The sequence below is a fragment of the Trichosurus vulpecula genome, chromosome 5 (genome assembly GCF_011100635.1).
Source record: "Trichosurus vulpecula isolate mTriVul1 chromosome 5, mTriVul1.pri, whole genome shotgun sequence".
In the NCBI taxonomy this organism is placed as follows: Eukaryota; Metazoa; Chordata; class Mammalia; order Diprotodontia; family Phalangeridae; genus Trichosurus; species Trichosurus vulpecula.
The window spans coordinates 46892776-46905869 of NC_050577.1; the positions used below are offsets into that span (position 1 = coordinate 46892776).

Below are 13094 nucleotides of genomic sequence, written 5' to 3' on the forward strand. Positions count from 1 at the left end.
TGTTTAGGTGAACTAGAACCAAAAGGTATTGGGATAGACTTGTCCTTGTAAGCTTTTAAGAATCCTAGGGGTAACAGTATTGCAATTAAGTGGTATCACACATAACAAATCAAGAGGCAAAGTTCATTACTTGGAAACTAATGAGGATGATGCTGATGTTTATATACAAAAGGGACACTAAAAGGATCTGGGGAAGCAGTCTGTGTAGGCCAGATGGGACAGGGAAACTAAAGTGAACTAGGTTAATTAGGTGATCTTGGGGGGATTAAGGAATGGTAAGTAGTCTAGGATGGGCCAGGAGTGACAAGGATGCCAAGGAGGAATGCCTGGCAGGCTGATTAGGTGGTCAGGGTGAGATTAAGGAATGGGCAGTTGTGTTGGTAAGCAAAATGGGCTCTTAGCACTTAGTTCAACCAAGTACCCTTGAAGAGTTTGGCTTTTATTTCCTTTGAGTAATTCAGTGTATTTCATTGAGTCTTACTAGGTGCTAAGCCTTAGGCCCAAACCCCTATTAGGTGTAAAATCTATGTGTGTGTGTGTGTGTGTGTGTGTGTGTGTGTGTGTGTGTGTGTGTGGATTGGTAACTAAGGTGGGGCTCAAGCTGGGGCTAACTAAGGGGAGGTGCTAACTCCAGAGCCATGCCTGTCTTGAGTCATACTGGGTGCTAAGCCCCAGACCCAAACCCCTATTAGGTGTAAAACCTGTGTGGGTGTGAAGCTCCCAGGGTACCAAGGGGTGGTGCTAACTCAAGAGCCAATCATAGCCACCTAAATTCTGGTCATTCAGATGACGTTTGATGACATCTGAAACCCTGTAAGAAGAGAAGACAGAGCCATTTGTGCAGAGCTCTCACTCTTGGTGTGGAGACTGTGGGCAGCTGTAGCTAAGAAGCCCTCCAGCTTGTAAACCCAGATGCTGAGACTTTGTTAAACTCTGGTAACTATGTATTGGGATTTGGATCAGACAAGGGCTATCTGTTGATGTTTGTACTTTGTTTGTATTTTGCTCTGAAATTCAGGGTGCCGGCTTTTCCCCTGAACTAAGTGAATGATATTTGTATGCTAAATTAAAGTAAGTTTGTCAACCCCTTAATGTAGCCTTCCTAAGTTAAGCAGATCAAAAGAACCTGTGCTTTTGCAGCGTGCTAGTAGCGTTCTTGCTGTTGGGCTTATTTTGGTCTTTCACCCCCACAACAGCTGCTAGCCGGATTGTTGAAATAGCAGTATATGCAAGTAGTCTGGGATGGGACAGGTACTTTGGGCTAGGAGCTAGTAGTCTGGGCTGCTGAAAGGTATGGGAAAATTCAGGCAGTCAGAGATACCTTTGTTAAAGGGAGAAGATAGTTCTGTTTAAGCAAAGGTTTGCCAGAGGTATGGACTGGGACCAGAGGTTCTGGCACCCTCTGCCTACACTGATATCTCTTATGTGAAGAATTATAAGGTTAGGCCTGTATGTGACTGGGTTCCTTCCAGAGATTTAGTAATTTTCTTTACTTTACATCAGTATCATAGAAGCTTCTTCCAATTTAAATTTTACTTATATTTAAATTGCTCCATTATTTAAAGAAGTTTCTCTTTTTTCATAGTCAAGAAAGAGTTGATAATAGGTAGTTCAGAAATTTAAACTGAAAATCTAATTTTGTCCTTCAGTTCAGAATTTCACTGATACCACTTTCAAATTAACTTCAGTTCCCTTTCTTTTTTTCTAATTGGTGAAATCACCTCCTTCCCTTGCAATAAAATAGCAAATCTATCACTCTGTGCTAAGATATCTGAAGTGCTGTTTCCATATATCTTTCACAGTATTTTATTCTTGTTTTCTCCTTAAATTCTACACAGCGATACCCCAAAATTCCCTGAGATATGTCAACATTTACTTGAAAAATTCAATCCACAATTTGGACATTTACAGAGCAGAAATTGCATTTTAGTCAAAAATTAAGTCACTACTTAGTTTTTTGAATTCCTGCAGACTGGGAACAAAGATCCCTTCTTGTCATTCTTTATCTCTGCAATCCAACCTATAAGTGAGAGAGAAGCAGTAAGAGATAGATAGATACATAGATAGATAGATAGATAGATAGATAGATAGATAGAGAAAGAGAGAGAGAGAGACAGACAGACAGAGAGAGAGAGAGAGAGAGAGAGAGAGAGAGAGAGAGAGAGGATATCAGAGTATCCCAGGACAGGTGGAACTTTGCTGAGGAAGTCCTCTGATAGAAATCTTCACCAGAACACCCCAGGGCAAAGGTCAAGCCATCACACAGACCCACAATCTCAATCCCTTCATTGTTGCCAAAACTATTATGGGGGGGGGGGGGCGGTGTACAAATGATTACATAAGTGGGTTGGACTATGACATAATCACCCTTAGATGTTGAGTAGCTGTTCCCACAGCAGCCTTATGCATGGACAATGCAAGTGTTCCTGGGTCCTATGTAAACAGTCTCCAAATCGATTGTCTCACAGTGGGGCACAGTACCAGATTCTGCTTATTGAGCTGTTTCAAGGAACAGTGATTGTGAGCAAGTCAAGCAAGGTGATGGATGGCTATCGGGTCCCTCGGAAATAAGGGGAGCTAAGTCCCTCAATCAAGACACCCAGATGTCAGGAGGCCCATCTTCAGGAACTCTATAGGCCAGGGGTAAGGCACTGTACCCAGAGAGGTTATCAGAAGTGGGGCCATATTTCACTATGGCAGAAGAAAAGAAACGAAAGTTAAGCAACACTGTGTTGCCCTTAGAGTCAATGAACGTTATGGCAGAATCGATGGGCATTGCTCAGATGTCTGAAGAGACCTGCCAGCTATTAATGGATGAAGTTACTTATCTTATTAAGGAGATGCCATGAAGTTTATGCCTATGGGGAAGCAGCAGAAGCTCACAAAAAGTGATATCAACCATGCTCTGAAGTACAAGAATGTTGAGCCTCTCTGTGGGTTCCATGCCCAGGAATTCATCCCATTCCAGTGTGCCTCTGCTGGAGGCCCAGAATTTCATTTCTTTTTTTTTCTTTTTTTTAAATTAATTTATTTATTTAACATATTTAGTTTTCAGCATTGATTTTCACAAGAGTTTGAATTACAAAATTTCTCCCCATTTCTACCCTCCCCCCCACTCCAAAATGGCATATATTCTGGTTGCCCTGTTCCCCAGTCAGCCCTCCCCTCTGTCACCCCACCCCCCCCATCCCCTTTTCCCTTCCTTTCTTATAGGGCAAGATAAATTTCTACACCCCATTGCCTGGGTATCTTATTTTCTAGTTGCATGCAAAAACTTTTTTTTTTGTTTTTGAACATCTGTTTTTAAAACTTTGAGTTCCAAATTCTCTCCCCTCTTACCTTCCCACCCACCCTCCCTAAGAAGTCAAGCAATTCAACATAGGCCACATGTGTATAATTATGTATAATCCTTCCACAACACTGTTGTGAAAGACTAACTATATTTTGCTCCTTCCCAACCCATCTGCCTTTATTGAATTTTCTCCCTTGACCCTGTCCCCTTTCGAAAGTATTTGTTTTTGACTACCTCCACCCCCATCAGCCCTCCCCTCCATCATCCCCCCCCCTTTTTTATCTTCTTCCCTCTTCTTTCCTGTGGGGTAAGATTCCCAATTGGGTATGTATGGTATTCCCTCCTTAGGCCAAATCTGATGAGAGCAAGGTTCACTCATTCCCCCTTCACCCGCCCTCTACCCTCCTCGTACAGAACTGCTTCGTCTTCCCACCTAATGCCACCCCATTCTATCTCTCCTTATCTCCCTCTCTCAATATGTTCCTCTCTCATCCCTTAATTTGATTTTATTTCTTTTAGATATCTTCCCTTCATCTTCAACTCACCCTGTGTCTGAGCTCTCTCTCTCTCTCTCTCTCCCTTCCTCCCTCTCTCCCTCTCTCTCTATATATATATACATATATATATACACATAGATATATACACACATACACATTCACCCATATATATACATAAACATATATGTATGCATATTCCCTTCAGCTACCCTAATACTGAGGTCTCATGAATCATACACATCATCTTTCCTTGTAGGAATGTCAAAAAACAATTCACCTTTAGTAAGTCCCTTGCAATTTCTTTTTCTTGTTCTTTTTCTTGATTACCTTTTCATGCTTCTCTTGATTCTTGTGTTTGAAAGTCAAATTTTCTATTCAGTTGTGGTCTTTTCACTGAGAAAACTTGAAAGTCCTCTATTTTATTGAAAATCCATATTTTGCCTTGGAGCATGATACTCAGTTTTGCTGGGTAGGTGATTCTAGGTTTTAATCCTAGTTCCATTGACCTCTGGAATATCGTATTCCAAGCCCTTCGATCTCTTAAAGTAGAGGCTGCCAGATCTTGGGTTATTCTGATTGGGTTTCCACAATACTCAAATTGTTTCTTTCTGACTGCTTATAGTATTTTCTCCTTGATCTGGGAGCTCTTGAATTTGGCGACAATATTCCTGGGAGATTTCTTTTTGGGATCCGTTTGAGGAGGCGATCGATGGATTCTTTCAATTTCTATTTTGCCCTGTGGCTCCAGAATATCAGGGCAGTTCTCCTTGATAATTTCTTGAAAGATGATATCTAGGTTCTTTTTTTGATCATGGCTTTCAGGTAGTCCAATAATTTTTAAATTATCTCTCCTGGATCTATTTTCCAGGTCAGTGGTTTTTCCAAGGAGATATTTCACCTTGTCTTCCATTTTTTTTCATTCCTTTGGTTCTGTTTTATAATATCTTGATTTCTCATAAAGTCACTAGCTTCCACTTCCTCCAACCTAATTTTTAAAGTAGTATTTTCTTCAGTGGTCTTTTGGACCTCGTTTTCCATTTGGCTAATTCTGCCTTTCAAGGCATTCTTCTCCTCATTGGCTTTTTGGAGCTCTTTTGCCATTTGAGTTAGTCTGTTTGTTAAGGTTTTGTTTTCTTCAGTGTATTTTTCAGTATTTTTTGGATCTCCTTTAGCAAGTCATTGACTTGTTTTTCATGGTTTTCTCGCATGCTTCTCATTTCTCTTCCCAATTTTTCCTCTACTTCTCTAACTTGCTTTTCCAACTCCTTTTTGAGCTCTTCCATGGCCTGGGACCAGTTCATGTTTTTCTTGGAGGCTTTTGGTGTAAGCTCTTGCACTTTCTTGACTTCTTTAGGCTGTATATTTTGGTCTTCTTTGTCACCAAAGAAAGACTCCAAAGTCTGAGACTGAATCTGGGTGTGTTTTCGCTGCCTGGCCATATTCCCAGCCAACCAACTTGACCCTTGAGTTTTTCAGTGGGGTATGACTGCTTGTAGACTAACGAGTTCTATGTTCCACGTTTGGGGGGGAGATGCCAGCTCTGTCACACCAGCACTACTCTTTCCCCAAGAACCCCCAACCGGGACTGGGCTTTGATCTTCGGCAGGCTGTGCACTCCTGCTCTGATCCACCACTTAATTCCTCCCACCAGGTGGGCCTGGGGCTGGAAGCAAGAACAGCTGTAGCTGCCCCACCTCCGCTGCCCCCGGGGCTGGAAGCTGAACCTCGAACTCCTTCTACTCCCACAGCTTTTCCCACTAACCTTCTCCGCGGTCTTTGGTGTTTGTTGGTTGAGAAGCCTGGTAACTGCCGAAGCTCACTGATTCAGGGCGCTAGGGCCCCCCATGACCAGCTCCTGGTCTCTTTGGTCCATGCTGCTCAGGCTGGGCTCTGCTCCACTCCGTTCCCAGCTCCCAGCTCCCAGCTTCCAGCTCCGTGTTGGATAGAGAGCAGGGCTGGAGCCCTGCTTCCCTCTGCTGTTTTGTGGGTTCTGCCATTCTAGAATTGGTTCAGAGCCATTTTTATAGGTTTTTGGAGGGACTCTGTACGGAGCTCACGCTAGTCCCAGCTTACTAGCCACCACCTTGGCTCCGCCCCCCCCCCCAGAATTTCATTTCTATGAAGAGAAAGAGGTTGATGTGAGTGACATTATTAACACTTCCCTACCCCGTGTTCCCCTTGATGTCCACCTCAAAGCTCACTGGCTGAGTATTGACAGTTTTCATCCAGCTATCCCAGAGAACTCACCCCCAGACCCCAAAGAGCAGCAAAAGGCTGAAGCAACAGAGCCCTGGAAGTCTGTCAAGCCAGGACAGGAAGAGGCTGGACTACTGAAAGGCAAAGGTCAAGGAGCTGTATCTGCAGAGAATAAAGGGAAAGGAAAGAAGGCTCCACCCCTGCTGGAAGGCCCCCTGCTGCCACTGAACCCAGGAGCATCCTGGAGTTGTCTGTGGAGCAGACAAGAAGGTATCTGAGACCTGTGTAGGGACACATGAGGCCAAGAGAGCAGAAACTCTCCAGAGCATTGCTGCAGACCCTGGCCTTTATCAGATGCTGCCCGAGTTTAGCACTTTCATCTCAGAGGGGGTGCGGGTGAATGTGGCTCAGAATAATCTGGCCCTGCTTGTCTACCTGACATGAATGGTGAAGGCCATGCTGGGTAATCCAACGCCGTACCTGGAGAAACATGTCCATGAGGTGATTCCTGCTGTGATGACTTGTGTTGTGAGCCACCAGCTGTGTCTTCCACCAGATGTAGAGAGCCATTGGGTGCTCAGGGATTTCACAGCTGGCCTGGTAGCTCAGATCTGCAAACATTTCAGCACAAGGACCAACAACATCCAGGCCAGGATCATAAAGACCTTAACCAAGAGCTGGCTACATGAGAAGACTCCCTGGATGAACCGCTATGACTCTTTTGCTGACCTGGCAGAACCTGGACATGGCGAGGCCCCATTGGGGGACCTGGGAGAGCATCAGTGCAGGCCGGGGCTGTGTGATGGTCAGTGTGGTCCTGTTAATCTCCTGGGCTTGCAGGGCAGCCTGGCACCGGGCCCTGACCACATGAGAGCACAGAAGCACAACTCCGGCTTACACTGAGGCTCTCCCAGGCCCTCCACTAGGGCCCACAAACCACTGGGCTGCTGAAGGTCCCTGGCTCCATTGCATTACCTGTTCAGACACTGGTGTCCGCAGGGGCTGTGGCACTCCCAAGCCTTCCCCTCCCCTGAACAACTTCATAGTCATGTAGCCTTCCTCTGGTGCCTCATCTTCACAGCAGGCCCTGTCTCTTAGCCCAGCAGCTTCTGTCTCTGACTCTACCACTACCCCTCCTGTCATCACCACGGTCCCAGTGTCCAGCTTATTCACAGTAGTCTCCACTGCAACAGCATCCCCTCCTAGACAAGCTCCTTCAGAGGCAGGCAGTGTCCAGAAATACATTGTTGTATCTCTTCCACCATCTGAGGAAGGCAAGGGAGGGCCAACTTCCCACACTTCTGCAGCTCCTCCTCCATCATCATCTTCCCCTTCTCCCCTTGGGGGTGGCTCCCTTTGTGGAGGAAAACAGGATGTTGAGGATAGCACCCCTGCCAGCTCCTAGTACCTCTAAGGCCAATGGTTCACATCCTTCTAGTTCCAGCTCTCTTCACCCTACCCTTGAAGGCTTCATACAAAGGCTCCTACAATATAGTATTCTCACATTCAAATACAAATTCTCATTAATGTTATTACATTTTGGTTTATGGTAAAGAGTACTCACCTCTCCCCATCAGCTGTCTTCAGATATGTCCCACTGTACAGGCCCCTCCCCAAAATAAAACTGGTCAGTTTATAACCACACAAAAACACCCTCACTACTCTGAGCAAAAAAAGTCTTGAGTGGTCAAATTCTTTTGAGGTAGACCTGTCCTAGCAACATTAACATGGAACAATATCAACCTTTTGAACATTGTGGTTTAAAAAGAGAGCCACTGAAGTCCATAAATTAATTTCATTTCTTACATGTGAAGACATAACGCAACCTGAAAAGTTTTTAGTAGTGTTTTTATTGCTGTCCCCAGTACAAGATCCTGAAGATCCTTTTATTGACACATTTTCTACTTTCTACCAAGAATTAGGAGCAAGGGACCACAAACTATCTTGGTAGATCCACAAAGTGGTTCACAGTGGAAAGATCTTTTGTAAGTCAGATTCTCAGCTACCAACTTCACAGATGCTTTACTACTTTAAGTCTTGAACAGTTGAATGGCACTATTCTTACACTAAACCTTCACACTGAATCTCCTTCAAGATTTTTGCCATCAAATGGCTCTTCCATCATTCTCCAGAAGAAAGATGAAGACTCTATGACAGAGTGGAAATCCTCTGTGAAAATGAATGCAAAGGCACAGACATAGAGAAAAATAAAACCAAATTCACTAAATTCCAGAAATCCCAAGTGGAACATTTTTATCTAGTTGGAAAAGTGTCATGGTGGAACTTCTATTTTCCTCTCAAAACTGTTCTTCACTTTTTATGAAAAGAAATAGTTATTAACATCTTGGAGCAATGATAAAATCGAAAAAAATTGATAGGAAATACAGTGAGAACATTGTGAAATACATCCTGAAAGGGTTGAACTTTGGCAGCAAAGAGCTCAATTAATTTCTTTCCTGTCTCTGCTTAATTCTTACATTTCTGATTCTGACATTTCTGTGGTATAGTATGAGAACTTCTTAGGATTAACCAACCAAAGGGAATATTGGAGCAGAAAGTTTTTAGGAGACAAAATGGGGAATTACTCTCCAATTCTTATCTGTATCAAAGTAGTAGATTGTGGGAGGAATGAAGGAATCTGTATCATTCTCCCCTTAATTGCCAGTCCCTGTTTAAAAGAATTGAAACTCACCACAGAGACAAATTTATATGGATTGTACAGATGCTGCTGCTGAATAGACAGAAGGAATACAGTAAAGAAACACTGAACCCAAGGAAGGATATAAATAACTTTATTTTCTGCTTTCATTTTGGACATCCAGAAACAGGAAGGGGATGATCAGGTTCAGAAAGTCTTAGGTGAAGAAACTATCAGATTTGAGCATTATGCCTTGATCTATCGAGCCTTAGGAAGACATTGTTTCATTAATGAAAATAATTTTGAAGATGCCATTAATTGGGCATAGAAAGCAAAGAAGAGAAGTCCAGAGAATTCCTTTGTCTCTGATACACTTGGTCAAGTCTATAAAAGCCAGCTTATCTTCTCTAAAGATAAAATTTGGCAGGGGAGAATTGGATCTCCTCAGGAACTGGAAGATCTCCTAAGGAGAGTCATGAAAGCTTCAGATGCCTTCAAAGTATCTCAGCAACACAATGAGAACAGACACACAACTCTGGGCAATGCATATATCTAAAAGGAGGGGTGGGATGTATAATACATTGAGTTACATGGGACAAATGGAAGTTTGAATGCAGATAATTCGGCTTCTAGAGAAAGTCCCCCTTTTCATGAAAGGAATAACTCATCTAGCAGGGTTATTGCCCATCTTTTGTGTGGAAAGAACCATCTATTGGATCCCTCAATTCAGCAGAACAGATATTACCCAGTAATCAAAAAGAATATTTTTTATTTAAATGCTCTTCAATGACTTTTGAAAATAACTTTTGATACTCTTCAAGACTACTTTTCTCCTCTGAAAGTGAGAGACGATGAAAGGGAAACTGTGGAAGAAAAAAAGTCAGGCTAAAATGAAAGGGTTACTCAGGATATAAGCACTGTGCTTAGCACAGTGCCCAGCACATAGTAGGTGTTTGATAAATATGTATTGGTTGATAAATGTTGATTTGAGTTCTCCTTTGCCCTGCTCCTAGCAGAGTAGGGAGGGGGGAGGAGAAAGTGAGGCTGGTGACCTTGCACAGCCCTCTCTCAAATCAAAGTCAACTGCAAGTCCTGTCATCATTTCCCCATGGTCTTCCTCAAAAATGAAGGACAAGCACAACCTGTGAGTATCCTCTCCCCCTCCCTCTCCCCCCTCTCAATGGCTGAAGGCTGCCACCTTGTCTTCAAATTTATTGGCTAGATTTCTTTCTCAAACACCAAGCCTTAAACCCAAATCACTCTGAAGCTCATAGATTGGACAATAGGTCCCTGGCCTCCTAACACAGAATGAATGTAAATACTCAATAGTAACATTCTCTTTTGGCCAGGAACCCTGAGGATCTTCTCCTCTCAGTTTTTTTTTTTGTTTGTTTGTTTGTTTGTTTTGGTTTGGTTTTTGAGTTTTAATTGAAATGGCCATGCTTTGATTAACTTTTTAAAGAGGGCTATTCACTGAATGGGCATTATCTCACACAAAGTGAGAGCCTGAAAACACCTTAGGCTAAAAGGACTGGCATCTACCAATGCATACTGGGCCATCTCCAGTCTTCCTGGTGAATATCAGACCACTGGACCAAGGTGGTTCTGGAGGAGAAAGTGAGACTGGTGAATTTGCACAGCCTCCCTCACTGAAATCAAAGTCAACTGCAAGTCATGTTATCATTTCCCTGATGTCATGGTACTCTAGGAGGAAGAAGGACATACACAACAACAATCTCCAGGGAGGAATTCTCAACCCATGCCCACGTTCCCTGGCTGTGGGCCTTCAATGGCCAGCCTTCCCCTGCAAGAGGATGAGCATCACTTCCTCACCAACTGGAGAACTTCCTTCCACAGTGTAAGCTGATGTAAACTTTTTCCAGTCCTATCCCCTTGGAATTTCTGTAAAACCAACTTGGAGCTCAGTTTAATATGAAATCAAATAAATTTTATCTTTCATTTTGGTCCTATCCAACACATCGTCACCCCATTTGGGTTTTTTTTCAAGGTGGTAAAGATGATGGAGTGGCTTGTTGTTTCCTTCTCCACCCGATTTTATAGATGAGGAAACTGAGGCAAACAAGGTTAAATGAGTTGTCCAGGGTCAGAGAGTTACTAAGTGTCTGAGGCTATATTTGAAGTAAAAAAAAAAAAATAAGACTTCCTAACTCCAGGCCAGGTATTTTACCCATTTTCCCCACCTAGCTGCCCCCTTATGCATATCAGAAATAATATTAATTTCAAAGAGATAATAAAATTAGTTGACAAGTATTCAGAATGGCCTGTGACCAACTTCTTTCATTCCCTCAGAATATCACTATCAAAAATTGGGAATCCCTGATGCATACATGGGCTGTATATACAGGCTAATATATATGGGTAGGGGACTGGCTATTTAAGGGTGGGCATGTGCTGGATAAAAGGTGCCTGGGGGAGTGGTACACACTCAGATTCCTGAGCCCAGCTGACCACCACCTCCTGCTATCTTGCTGGACTCCTCCCCTCCATCTTCTGGCCCTGAGGTACCTTAAACAGCAGCAGGCACAGAACTTCCTCTGCCCTTCTGATAGCAGGAGAGAACCAGGAACCCAAAAGCCTCCAGCTAAAGAGGGAGCTCAGAGGACTCCCTAGTGACTCCCTTAGGCTCCTGGGATTCCCAGTTCCTAAAGGAAGATGCCAGTTTCTGGGTCAGGACCATGGAGGTGACCAAGGAGTTATTGCAAATGGACCTGTACTTGCTCCTGGGAGTCCTGGAGGAGGCAGCCCCTAAGGAGCTGAAGAAAGCATACCTACAAAAGGCTATCCAGACAAAAATCCAGATAATCCCCAAGCAGCTGAGCTCTTCCACCTGCTCTCCCAGGCCTTACAGGTGTTGACAGATGCTGCAGCCAGGGCAGCCTATGACAAGGTCAGGAAAGGCAAGAAGTAGGAGGCTGAGGGCTCAGAAACTTGAGGAGAGAAGAAAGAAACTGAAGCTTGATCTTGAAGCCCAAGAGAGGCAAGCCTAGGCCCAAGGGAATGAGGCCAGTCCAAGTACCAGGACAGCAAATTTCTGCCACTCCTACACTCCCTATCAAATAAGGAAAACTTTCCCAATAAGTAGTGCTGTTCAGAAAATGAATGAACTTTCTCAGAAGGCAGAGTCCCCTGCTCAAAGAATACCATGTCTCCCTCTTGCATGTTGGATAAAATACAAATACTTCTATTTAACTGTCAAGGGCATTCATAATCGGACCTCCAGACTTCTTTTTTCCAGGCTTGTTGCACATTATTTTCCTTCACATACTTAACGTTCAAGCCAAATGGACCTACTGTCTATACTTGGGATGAAATCTTCCATTTCCCACCTCAGTATCTTTGCCTTGACCAGGAATGCACTTATTGTCACATCTCCCTTGTAGAATCTCGAGCTTCATTCAAGATTCAGTTCAAGCATCACTTGATGCAAGATTCCTATCCTGGTCCATGCTGTTGGTAGTGCCCTCCTCCCAGAAATCACTTTTCACTTACCTGGGCTAATGTTCTTATTGGAGGAAAAACCCAACAGCAAATTTGTGGGAAGGCATTGTACTTTGGTTTGTATGGAACCTGCTGGAAGTGGCTGTGCTTAGCACATAGACACAATAAACACTTGTGGATTGATTTTTTAAATTCAATTTTATTTTATTTTCAGCTCTAAATTCTCTCCTCACCTCCCCCCACCCCACCCTTCCCTCACTGAGAAATCAAGGAAAACAGAACCAAGTCCCAAGCATGTATAGTCAAGCAAAACAAATTTCTGCATTAGTCATGTTAAAAAAAAATAAAAAAGAACTATACCTCTTTCTCCACACTGAGTCCATCACCTCTTCCTGGAGGTGAATTGCATATTTTATCATGGATTCATCTAGAACTGTAGTTGATGAAAATTTCTAAGTCCTTCAGAGTTGTTTGCCTTTACAATATTGTTTTCTGTTGTATAAATTGTTCTCCTGATTCTGCTCACTTCACTTTTCATCAGTTCATACAAGTCTTCCCCGATTTCTCTGAAACCGTGTTTGGTTTATTTATTTATATTTGGATTATTTATAAAAGGGGTTTTGTAGACATCATTCAAACCAAGTAATTGATATTGTTCCTATGAAGAGGCAGAGACACATAGTGGATAACTCGTTGGACTTGGTACCATGAAGACATGGGTTCAAGCACCACTTTTGATTTTTACTAGGTCCTCCTTTGACAAGGAATTTCGCTTCAGGGAAAACTCTCTGCACTTATCTACTAAGTCAAGGATGGTTGATTTACTCCATGCTGAAGAAATCCCACCTCCTGGGTTATGATTATCATAGCAAAGTGTGGTTACTGAGCCTGGATAATTGAAGTGAAATGCAAAAATTAAATATATATGTATAAAAATATGGGGAAAATCTATGGAATATAGGCTTTTCTATTCTGTGTTTAAGCATTTGGAACCTTTCAGAAAATGAAATTT

At 43.0% G+C, this 13094-nt stretch overlaps 1 pseudogene; it reads left to right on the top strand.

The window, feature by feature from the left end:
* Window positions 1-2693: 2693 nt before the first annotated feature.
* Window positions 2694-11499, top strand: LOC118850857 (annotated as a pseudogene).
* The last annotated feature ends 1595 nt before the right edge of the window (window positions 11500-13094 follow it).